Source organism: Rosa chinensis, chromosome 2, assembly GCF_002994745.2.
Source record: "Rosa chinensis cultivar Old Blush chromosome 2, RchiOBHm-V2, whole genome shotgun sequence".
Taxonomy (NCBI): Eukaryota; Viridiplantae; Streptophyta; class Magnoliopsida; order Rosales; family Rosaceae; genus Rosa; species Rosa chinensis.
In genome coordinates this window covers 15,204,826-15,217,104 of record NC_037089.1, presented here as the reverse complement: position 1 = coordinate 15,217,104, position 12,279 = coordinate 15,204,826, and the positions used below count along the sequence as shown (strand labels likewise).

At 40.8% G+C, this 12,279-nt stretch overlaps 1 pseudogene; it reads right to left on the bottom strand.

Moving 5' to 3' along the window:
- Positions 1–10,916: 10,916 nt before the first annotated feature.
- Positions 10,917–12,173, bottom strand: LOC112190383 (annotated as a pseudogene).
- Positions 12,174–12,279: the final 106 nt, after the last annotated feature.

Below are 12,279 nucleotides of genomic sequence, written 5' to 3'. Positions count from 1 at the left end.
AGATGGGTTTTTGCTCGGTTTATGAGTGTAATAACCCAAAAATTCATTATTAATTTGTGATGATTTCTGAAAATTATTAAGTGGGGTGTTAGTACGATTACGTGGTTTGGGGGTGATGTGGAAATATTTCGAACGAATAATTACTCGAAACATTTTATTTTCGAGGGGTCGAAAGGTTGACTTTTTATTTATTGGGTTTCTCTAAAAACTTCCTTCATGAAAGTCGTAGGGCACGTCAATACGAGTTCGTGGATATGCGGCACATATAAATCAGAGTTCGTACGAGAAAGTTATGATTAACAGAAGTTTCTACCATTTTTAAAAATTACTATAAATAGAAATTTCTATTTTAGAATTTCATAATCTAACATTTTTGGAAAGTTGCCAAAATCAGAAACCTTCCAAACGCTCCATTCTCTCCCCTCTTTACGTTGGACCCCACCCAGCCAGCGTTCCTTTTTTCCGGCTACCTCTGGCAATGTGACCAACCTAGATCGATTCCTTTCCTCCGGCCAGTCCTCCTTGCGGCGGTCTCTAGCTGCGATTCTCACCCACGGTGGCACAACAAGGTGGCGAAACTTGGTGGCAACAAACCCGACTGGTTCTCTCAATTCCGATGATGGCTGGAGGTGAAACCAATCTTGTTGAGCTCGCAAAGGCCTCCTCTTTCGATCCTTTGTGGTGGTTTTGATCGAATCTCAGTATAGTGCTGCAACTCGAGGTGAACAGTAATTTCTAGCTTGCAGCGGTGATCTAGGCCGAGTTAGCTTGAACCCCACATATTAAAGTTACTCCACTTGGTATTATCTCCATTTAGGACGGTTGGATTAAGGTGGTTTTGAGTTTGGTCGGTGGCGCATGAGGTGCACGTGCAGCCGTCTGTGACAGCGCGTCCGACCATGTACTATCAGGGATAGTTTCTTGCTTCATTTATCATCTACTCGTCGATACGAGCATTTCGATATATGATTTGTAATTTTTGGAGATCGTATGAACATGTTAGAGTTTTTTGGGTGTTTTGATTATTTCGATTTTCGATCCGTAAGGACCCAATCATTCGATTGACTTGTAGGTTTGACATATTGATCGTAGGAGTATTCTGAAGATTTTGGGTGGTCTCGGATGTGGCTTAGCCTCTATTGGAGTTACTTTCGGGTTTTTTTAGTTCAAACGGGGATTTTAAACTTTAAATTGCTTTGTGATTCGTTATGCTGAGTTGTGACCAATGTTTTAAAAAGTGCGCGTCATGCGCGCCTTAAGGCTTCAAAGGTTTGAGGCGTTAGGGAAATTGCCTCTGTTTTGCAGATGAGGCGCTGAAGGCGGCAAAATTGCTCCTTAAGGCATCGTGAGCGTACGCCTGGGACATTTTTTTATTTTTTTTAAACAGACCAAAACGATATCGCTTTGGTGTTTTGAGAATTATAACTCCTTCAGGTCTCGAGCTGAAGTCATTTTCAACTTCCTTCAGCCTCATACAACAAAACTCCGACTCTTTCACTTCCAAATCCCAAATTCCAGGCAGCAAATTTGATAAGATCATCAAGAGCCCATGAGTTTTCTCAAGGATTTGGCTCTAAAGGAGGCTCCTTTTGCACTTGGAGCAAGAGATTTTCTCACTTAGGAGAGTTGGAATTGGATTTGCAACAAATGGAGTAAGGCCCGGCCCGTTGATGAGGCCTACTAATTTTGTTTGCTTGACTTTAGTTAGACTTCCTTTTTGTAGTAAGCACTGAGGATGCATTTACTTATTAATTGTTAATGCAACTTAATTTGTAAACTAAGTGTAATTAATGTAATATATTACTCTAAAGAACGAGTCTGTATTGACGTCGAGGGTTCTATACATTAGCATGTACTTGTTTTAAGAAGAAAATTATTACAGGTATTTAGTGTTGATGTCTAAACCATCATGCCCTGTATATTTTGTATTTGTTTAAATTGTTTATTATTTGTGCTTGAAAATCGAGGCGTGACAATGAGAGTGAGATAGAGATTGGTATGGGGCACAAATTCCTTCCAAACAAAGAAATAAAAGAAATCGCACAAAATGTTGAAACTGTTCAAGGAAAACCTAATTTGTGTTTAGCCCAAACTCTAGGTTACTTGACCTAGTGGTAATAGGATTTAATTAGAAGGATCTAAAATCCTATTCAATGTAGAATTACTTTCCTTGTATGATTGAGATTCTATGCATTGTAATCCTCTATATAAAGACCTATTATCAATGAGAATACACAGCAAATTCCTCTCAAATTCAGTTTCTCTACAACACGTTATCAGCACGAGCCCTAACCCTGAAATCTTAAATTCGTAGCCTTCAAATCCCAGAAACCACCACCGCCCACCTTGAAGATCTCAACTCCAGGAGTCCAGAACACGCGGCCCCACCCCTTGAACCGGCCGGAAAACCACCGAACCGGCCACCGGAAGTAGCAAAAGTCCCTCTGCCAGGTTCAAAGCCTTCCTCACCACCTCCTGCAGCCATACTTGTCTTCCTGAAGTACCTCCACCCCAGAAACCTGCAACCGGAAAATCCTCCATCGGAATTGGCCTAAAATCATCCGAACCGGCCACCAGAAAAAGGTTGATACCGAACCGGCAGAAAGAGAGAAAAAAAAAAAAAAAGGAGGAGAAGCAGCCCAAGCCCAGATTGCTGAAGCCCAAGTCCAGCCCACGTGCAGCGAAGCCCAAGTGAAGCCGCCAAGCCGCAGAAAACTCCGCCACGTCAGCATACACGCAGGCGCCTTGTCATTTGCCACGTCATCAACCGGACCTGCCACGTCAGCTACGACTGCCACGTCAGCACCCCGGTCAACATTTTTCCCGCCACTTTCCGGCGACTTTTCCGACGACTTTCCGACAACTTTTTCAGGCCACTTCCGGCGACTTTTCCGGTCAGCTACAGTAACTTTCCGACGACGACTTTTCCGACCATCTTTTAAGGTAAACTTTTCTAAAAGTTCCCGTTTTTGAAGTTTTATTTCAATTTCTTCTTCTTTTCTCGGGGACTTCCAACATCCCTTCTTCTACCCCCCTTTCTTCTTCATAGGGGAGACCAATAGCCGAACTGTGGGGGTTCGTGCTCACTCCAAGCTTGGAGCTTGTAGAGTCCTCCAAACTTAGAGTTTGTTGAGAAGAAAACGATCGACCACATATATCGTTGTTTCGATCTAATCCAAAATCCCTCTTGGAATTGGATTTTCTTAGAAGCGGCTACGCTCAGAAAATTCCTAATTTCTTGGAAGCGACTACGCTCAGAGATTTAATAGTTTTTCGTGGTAGCCTTTTCGCTCCGAAACTAACCCTAATCTTGTGTTGTTTTTCAGGATGAGTAACCTGAACAAGTTGAACTTCGTTCCACTAGAAACAACTGGCGCAGGATACCATAGGTGGGTCCGAGATGTGCGCCAACATCTTAAGGCTGATGGACTTCTGGGAGCCATCCAAGAGCCTGGTCAGAACGTGCTCTCCATTGAGCAAGCTACTGCTTTCGAAGCAAAACAAGCTAAAGCCATAATTCTCATGACAAGGCACATGAATGACGCGCTCCAAAATGAATACCTCAACGAGGAAGACCCAAGAAAGCTATGGGTAGAACTTGAGCAGCGATTTGGCAACGTTCGTGACTCCCTGCTTCCTGATTTAGAAGTGCGATGGCATAGCCTCCGCTTTTGTGATTTCAAGTCTGTGCTTGATTTTAACTCGGAAGCTCTTCGTATCAAGTCTCTGATGGAGTTTTGTGGCCAAGCCATAACTGATACGATGTTGATCGAGAAGACTCTCTCTACCTTCCCCGTCTCTGCACTGATGATTTCAAAGAATTATCGGATTGATGTAAATGCAGGACGTATCACAAGGTTTCATGAGCTCATTGGCGCCATGAACGTAGCTGAAAAGCACGATAATATCCTTGTGAAGAACTATAATGCTAGACCCGCGGGAACTAAGCCTATTCCGGAGTCTAACTATAGTCGCGCCCCCAATGGAGGACGCAAGGAGCGAAACCCTAAGGATAGGGACAATTCTGGACATTCTGGTCCATATGTTCGCCCTAAAGAGGAAGGAAATCACCAAGAGAGGCGTGCACGGAACCGTGGAGGTCAACGTGTGAAGAGAGAGAGAGGCGGAGCCTCCGACCATGGTGGTAACACCACCAAGAGGATAGGTCGTCCAAATCGCGCCCCAATGGCGCCTCGATCAAGGGAGCCTGACCATAATGATGTTTGTTTTCGATGTGGATCAACTGAACATTGGGCCAAATCATGTACCGCAACCCAGAATGTTGCAAACGCATACAAGACGTATCGTGAAGCAAGGGAAGCGAATTACATGGCACAAGAAGATCAAGATGGCGATCTAGATCTAAGGGTGGAAGACTACAAGGATCAAGACCCAGAAACTGGCGATTTTGATTAAGTCCTTTTATTTTCCAAGAGTTGTAGGCGATTGCCATATTACTTTTTATTGGATTAGATTTTCTTTGATCATAGAAACAATGATGTACTCCGTTGGCTTAAGAATAAAATTTCGAGTTCTTTTCATTATGACTCAATTTTGATTCTAAGCATATTACTTTGTGACTACAATGGCTAGGCCATCAATATTAATTCAAGGACATGGAATAGCCCAAGTTCCCCTTGCCAAAAGGCACCTTGATTATTGTCGCAAAAGCTCTCTATGCTCATAGGGAAAATCACACCTATGAATAGCCAACGAATTCCATGCGAAAATGCATGTAGAGAACGGAAATGAGTTCCTTTGCATTACCTCTAATGATTGCGAACAAAGGCGCATCTTAGAAAAGTTTATGTGTCGCTCTAGTGGACTTTATGTCACTATTCGAGCTATTAAATCCAATAAAGTTATGAGAGAAGATCTCTTCGATTTAGACACATATTGGCTTTGTCACAACAGGATAGATCATCCTAGTCATGATATGATGATCCGTCTACAAAAGATTTCACACGGACATCTTTTCTCTCGAGTGAAATGAAGCATGAATCAAAAGTTGATTCTTAGACTAAGTGTGACCGACGCTGCTGCCTAGGGCACCGCCTCCGTCCACCACCAGCCTAGGGCTGGCATAGTCCCTATCCATGACTCCATGGATGGCGTCCATCATGGTGATGGCGCCCTAGGTGATGTTGCAATCACCAACTTACTTCACATGGCGTTTCAAACGCTCAGGCCTAACCAAAATACTTAATGGTTGCTTCTAAGGCCTCTCGCTCGTTTTACAAAGTCCGTTCCTTAGAGAAACTAGGACTGAGACCGTCCTATGCAAAGGATATGACAATACTCATTCTGTTCTTACAAAGAATCCGTAGGGATTTTGTGGATTGATTCAACCAACTTGCGGACGTTTAAATATCTCATGATGTTGGTTGACACGCAAACACACTGGTCACGTGTTGTGCCATTGTCCACTTGTAATGCTGCTTATGCTACACTCCTAGCACATATCATACAACAACGGGCTCACTCCCCGAATCATCCTATTTAGTCAACTGGATTTGACTATGCTAGAGAGTTTACATCGAAAGACTTTCGATGGATATTGCAATGGGCTTGATGTTGGACATCATATTCCCATGTACACACCCAATTGGTCTCACAGAAACGACTACGATGGTAGCCCGAACATTGGTAATGCGCACCAATCTTCTTACATCCGCTTGGGGTGATGCAATATCGCATGCAGCTATGTTATTTCGTCTACGACCTAATGCCACTCAATGTACCTCTACGTTACAGCTAGTGACTGGGTACACGTCTTTTGTACTTACGCACATTTGAGTGAGCCATTTTTGTGCCAATTGCGCCGCCACAGCGCTCTATGATAGGTCTTTACAGACGAATGGGCAATTACGTTGGATTTGAGACTCCAACCATCGTCCGCCACTTAATGCCCTTGCTAGGCGATCTCCTTACCGCTAGATTTGCGGATGTCACTTTGATGAGACAGTCTTCCCGTCGTTCGGGGGAGATAAGAACACGAATGTTCAACAGGAACGACAGAAATTGTCGTGGCCTGTCCCCACTATGTCTCATCTCGATCCCTATTAAAGTGACGAGATCACACAAATATGCTGCAAACATGCCTGCAAGGAAGGACGTCCCTACGAGAGGACGTAGCGCCACCCTACACGGAGGTAGGCATGGCGCCAACGCCAAAGAGAGTGGCACTCTAGCGTTACAGGCCATGGCCCCAGCTAGAATGCATGGGAGGCCCGTGGGTTCGAAGGATACTTTGGCACATTCCAATCCTTTGATCATCAAGACTCAAAATCCGTCTCATGAGTATCTTCCGGGTTATGGTTATCGTTGGGGGACGCCTCAACGTTAAAACCTATTCCTGAGAATATAGAGCTCTATGAAACTTACACTAGTGTACATGAGACGTGGGATAGAAACTCCATCATAATTGGTGATGTAGTTGCGTATTTTGTTGCGCATGAGTTTGTTGAGTTAGATGATATCGAACCACGCTCCTTTGATGAATGAATACCAACGTAGAGAGTTTTTGGCCTAAATGGAAAGATGCGATCCAGGTTAAGATGGATTCTCTAACGAAGAGGAAGGTTTTCGAGCTAGAGATGCCAACACCTCCTAATATAAAACCTATTGACTAATGGGTCTTCGTTAGAAAGCGTGATGAGAAAAAGAGATGGTAATCTCGCCTTATGGCGCAAGGCTTCTCACAAAACGCCCTGGAATCGACTACGATGAGACATATTCTCTCATAATGGATGTCATTGCACTCCACTACCCTGTCAGTTTGGTAGTTTCCGAATAACTGAACATGCAGCTTACAAATGTGGTCACTACGTATCTCTATAGGGATCTAGATACGGAATATACATGAAGGTTCATGGCGAACTTCATTTACCCAAGTCAAGAGGCTCTAGACCACGGAGCGCGTTTACAATAAGGTTGAAACGCTCACTAAAGTGACTACTTGATTGGGAAGGGATATGCCCACGCGTTTCTAAAACAAGTTTCGGATTCTATCGCGGTTCATGTTGGACATGATCTTCATTAGAAGTCCTTAAAGAGTTAAGGGAAACCGCTGAACACTTGAAATCCGAGTTTGAGATGAAGGATTTTGGGAGAACACGATTATGTCTCTGTTTGGAACTTGAGCATCGTGTCGATAGATGCTTAGGCATTTTGACAAGGTCAAGCCTTCAAGCACCCCCCATGATAGTCCGTAGTCTTGATCCTGAAAAGGATCCTCTTCGTCGAAAGGATGATGACGAAGATGTGCTAGAGGCAGAAGTGCCTTACTTAGTACAATAGGCGCATTATTGTACTTATCCCAATGCACAAGACTGGACATCTCATATGTTGTGAACTTGTTAGCTAGATATAGCTCTGCGCCAACGCGACGCCATTGGATTGGTGTAAAAGATATCTTTCGATATTTGAGATGTACGATTGATATGGGCTTGTTCTATCCCTACAAAGAGATGATGGATTCGGACCCATCACACACCAGGTACGCCGCCAACGCTGGCCTGCGTTCTCTATCCCCATCCCAAAACGACATGTGTTTTGGAAGGTTTTGCTGATGTTGGGTATCTCTCTGACCCACACAATGGTCGCTCCCAAACTGGTTAAGTGTTCACCATGGGAAAAGACTGTGACATCTTGGAGGTCTACATAATAGACCCTAGTCGCTATATCTTCGAACAATGCAGAGATCATTGCTCTTCACGAAGTGGTTCGTGAATGTATATGGATTGGATCCATAATTATGCATGTTCGAACAATTGTGGTTTGAAGTCTACCACAGATGAGCCTACGAGCATTTAGGGTAATGCTACTTGTTTTGAACAAATGAGGCAAGACTACATCAAAAGCGATAACACCAAGCATAATCAGCAACAACAGACACTCCTCGAGATCAAAGTGAACTAGGTTCGATCTGAGGACAGCGAGGCAGACTTGTTTACTAAGTCATTGCCCAAAACCACGTTCGAGAAACATGTGGCAAGAATTGGCTTGCGGAAATTATCTGAACTCCCATGATCGTAGTCATCAAGGGGAGGCGCAGACATCAGGGGGAGATGTCTACATGTTCACCTCGAAAAGTGAAGGGTGTGTTGTGCTCTTTTTCCCCTTCGACCGAGGTTATTTTTGTCCCACTGGGTTTTTGTTACTCGGCAAGGTTTTTAACGAGGCAACGAGAGAAGCACCGCGTTTGGGCAACACAAGGGGGAGTGTTCAAGGAAAACCTAATTTGTGTTTAGCCCAAACTCTAGGTTACTTGACCTAGTGGTAATAGGATTTAATTAGAAGGATCTAGAATCCTATTCAATGTAGAATTACTTTCCTTGTATGATTGAGATTCTATGCATTGTAATCCTCTATATAAAGAGGCCCTTATTATCAATGAGAATATACAACAAATTCCTCTCAAATTCAGTTTCTCTACAACAGAAACCTCATTATTCTCCATTTCTTCCTTCTTTTTGGTTTCGTCTTGAGTTCTGTTTCATTTTCTCTTTTTCTCTGTTTCTTTTTAATTTTTATTTAAATTCGGATGGTGAATGGTGATGATCAAGTGGTTGTCGTAAGAATAAACTGAAAGCAACATATAGTTGACCTGCAAAGTAGTTGAGTTCAAATAAGTTTGATTGCCTATTTATTTCGTTGACTAAGCTAGAACTTAAACTAATTAAGATTCCACAATGTTTGGATTGAGATGGATTCCGCAATGATCGTTCACTACTTTAAGCGTTCAAAGCTTGTTCTTTAGAGATTGCGCACTAAATAATTAAATGGTATTTTAGAAGCCAAATATTGAACTTTCTATTGTGTTTACAGAACTGCTTTATCATTACTCTATCAATACACCTGCTGATTATTTCCTTCAAAACGAATACAAACCTGTACATTAGTAAAATTAATATCGATCCTATCTATTAATCACAAACCCCAATTTATGAACACAAGTATAACAAGGTGATGCCATACATAAAGATACAAAGTCTAAACTACATACTTTATTTTGGGTTATATTCGAATTGTGCTCTTACAGATCGTCACATTTTTTTTAAAAGTGATATTATTAAAAAATAGTGACCAAAATGTCAAATGAAATAAAAATGAGTAAGATGACTAATCGATACCTCTGGTGGTGAGAGTTGGTACAGTGATGAAATGATGACACCAAAAACTTCTGCCCAAATAATACTGCAGTAGCAGGTTTGTCAGATCCATCATCAAATCTATATTTAGAATCCATGAATAGATCACTTATACAAACTTTTAGCCAAATTGATGGCTGTTAAGGAATCAAACTAGATTAAATCAATGAACAAATCAGATCTATCCAACCTGAACTGATCATGCTTGTAATTGTACATCACGATTTTGAACGCCTTAATGATTATCAATTTGGTTGAAAATTTACAGAAGTAATGAACTCATATTGACCGAAAAACTGAAAAGTGGAGATGTCGATATGTGTTCGAAAAGTTGGTCTAATAATCGATTGCTTAAAATGACAAAAAAAAGAAGATCACTCACCAGAATACATACATATATATATATATATATATATATATATATATATATATCTACATATCAGCCTCGCTCTGAAATTAAAGTGCCAGGTTGGAGTTTAGGGTCACTTTTTGATCGCATATCCACATCTCGACCGTTCAGTTTTTAGGTACTATTGTATAGATCATCTCTGCAAAATTTCAGCTAAATTGATGGTCGTTAAGGCATTGATAACTGCTTTAACGCTAGTACGGTTCAGGTTAGACTGATTCAATTCGTCTATTGGTTTAAGTGAGTTAGATACCTTAAAGACCATCAATTTGGCTGAAATTTTGCATAGATGATCTATACATTAGTAGTTAAAAACTGAACGGTCAAGATGTGGATATGCGACTGAAAAATGACCATAAACTCCAACCTCGCACTTTAATTTCAGAGCGAGGCCTCGCTCTAGATAGGATCTATATATATATATATATATATATATATATATATATATATATCTGTGTGTGTGTGTGTGTGCGCGCGCTTGTGAGTTAGATTATCAATACTGCAAGGTTTTAACTTTTAAGTTTCAACTTCATTAATTGGAATATACAAAGTAATATATGACTCATGAAAAATAACATGTTGCTAGCGTATGGTTAATATTAGGGCTGCCTGTACTTGGTTTGGTAATTACCAAACCGACCAAATACCAACCGATGTTTTAAGTTTGATAAACCGACTTTTTGGTAACCGAGACCGATAAAACCGAAAAAGTTGGTTTGGTTTTGGTAAATACCGAATCTACCGATCATCTAAATATTAGCTTTATATACTATGGTTTTCAATACACATACATGTATATTAAGAAATAAACATAAAATTTTTATAATTTTATGAACATTACTACATATACTACATTAATAGTACATGTATTTTAAGTAACCTCGTCAAAGATGGTTACATAATCTAGTTTTATTGAAAATGTCTCAAACTTGATGTCATATATACAAAATAAAGCTATAATTAGGAGATGAGTACAAAATTTACGACTATAAAATTGAAGAACCTAGTTTTGTTCTTTCTAATTTTAATTACAAAGAATTAGTTGTTCTAAAGTTGGTAATACCGAAAACCGAAATACCGAATTTGTTAGCTATGATTAAAAACCAAAAATTTTGGTTGGTAGTTGGTAGCTCAATTTTGAAACCGAAAGCTTTAGTTTTGAAGTTGATAATACATATAACCGATTCGAACCGATCGAGTGACAGCCCTAATTTATATATATATATATATATATATATATATATTTGAAATTAAGGAGGATAATTTTCACCACCTAAGCTTTTTATGGTTGAATAATTACATGCATGCTGTGCACCAGCAATGTTGTTCAGTTACATGATGATAAGATGATTCTCATGTGTTTTTTTTTTTTTTTTCCTTTTTCTTTTTTCTCCTAGCCTTTAGGAGTATTTCTCAGCAATTTGTAGGATGTTGGAGAAAAGCTCGAGTGGTCTGGAGAACATGACCATGTGATCAGAACCATTTATCACTTTGACTTCATCGGGAGGATTTTTGTTGATCATCAACATTGCAAGATCCACCTTTATTGCATGGTCTTGGTCGCACAAAATGTATACTTTACGAACCGATCCATATCTATGCTTTGAGAATTTCAGTTCTTCTGTAATAAGAGGGTCAAATCTCACCAGTGTGACCGCTAGTGTTAAATCCTGTCCATGTATAAAATACATCACCAACCAACCAAACAAGTAAAAATGAAAATGTTAACAATACTATAGCATGTACTAGTGTATGCATTCTGTCTACTTTCTCACTTTATTTTTCCTTTTCCACCTATTCACTGGTGACAATATATACGTGGCATATGTTATACATTCACCAGTAGAAATTTAATACTAACAACTTTCACATTTTTCAATTAATTTACCTCTGGTGGCGAGAGCTGGTAGAACGATGAGGCTAGCACCTTCGGCCCCACGAGTGCCGAGGTTGCAGGTTTGGTGTCGCCATCATCAAATCTATATTGAGAGTCCATAAAATCCAAATGACTGCCAACCTGTGCATTAATTTTTCAAAAAAATTTATTCGTCAGTAAACTAATCACTATGACGGGTTTATTGATTAAATCACGTGTGTACCTCTTGAAGTATGGTCAAGAAACTGATATCAGGACCAGGCATGGCAGCGGTGGCAAAAACCGCAACAGAAATTTTATGAGGGAACCTTTCCATGGCAATAGATAAGGCTACTCCACCCAAGCTGTGGCCAACCAGAACAACCCTCTCTCCTTTGGCGAGAGAGACTCCATGAAATTCGTCAACGGTTCAACGTAAACCGCGAAAGAACGAACTTCTTGTATCTGAGTTGGGTCAATTCCAGATGCTGCAAGGTCCAGAGCGGTAACATTGTGGCCTGACTGTTTCAGCAGAGTTGCCACCTTGTACCAACACCATGCCCCGTGACCGGCTCCGTGAACCAGCACGAAATGCTTCTTGGCGACCGGGTTTTGGGTAGGGTTGTAAGAATGGGGTGGAGATGGGGATGATGAGGTACAGATTGGTAGTAAGCAAAGAAACAATACAAACAGCATAAAATGCTTCTCTCTGATCCTCATAACAATCTGCTCCATTACTAATTATTCTTGCCTTGAATTGTTCTACCTCGTGTTTGTTTTATACTCGAGTCTCTAGATATAGTCTAAATTCTTTTATATAATACATGGCTTCAAATCTTCTGTCCCAATTTCCTTATCCCCTT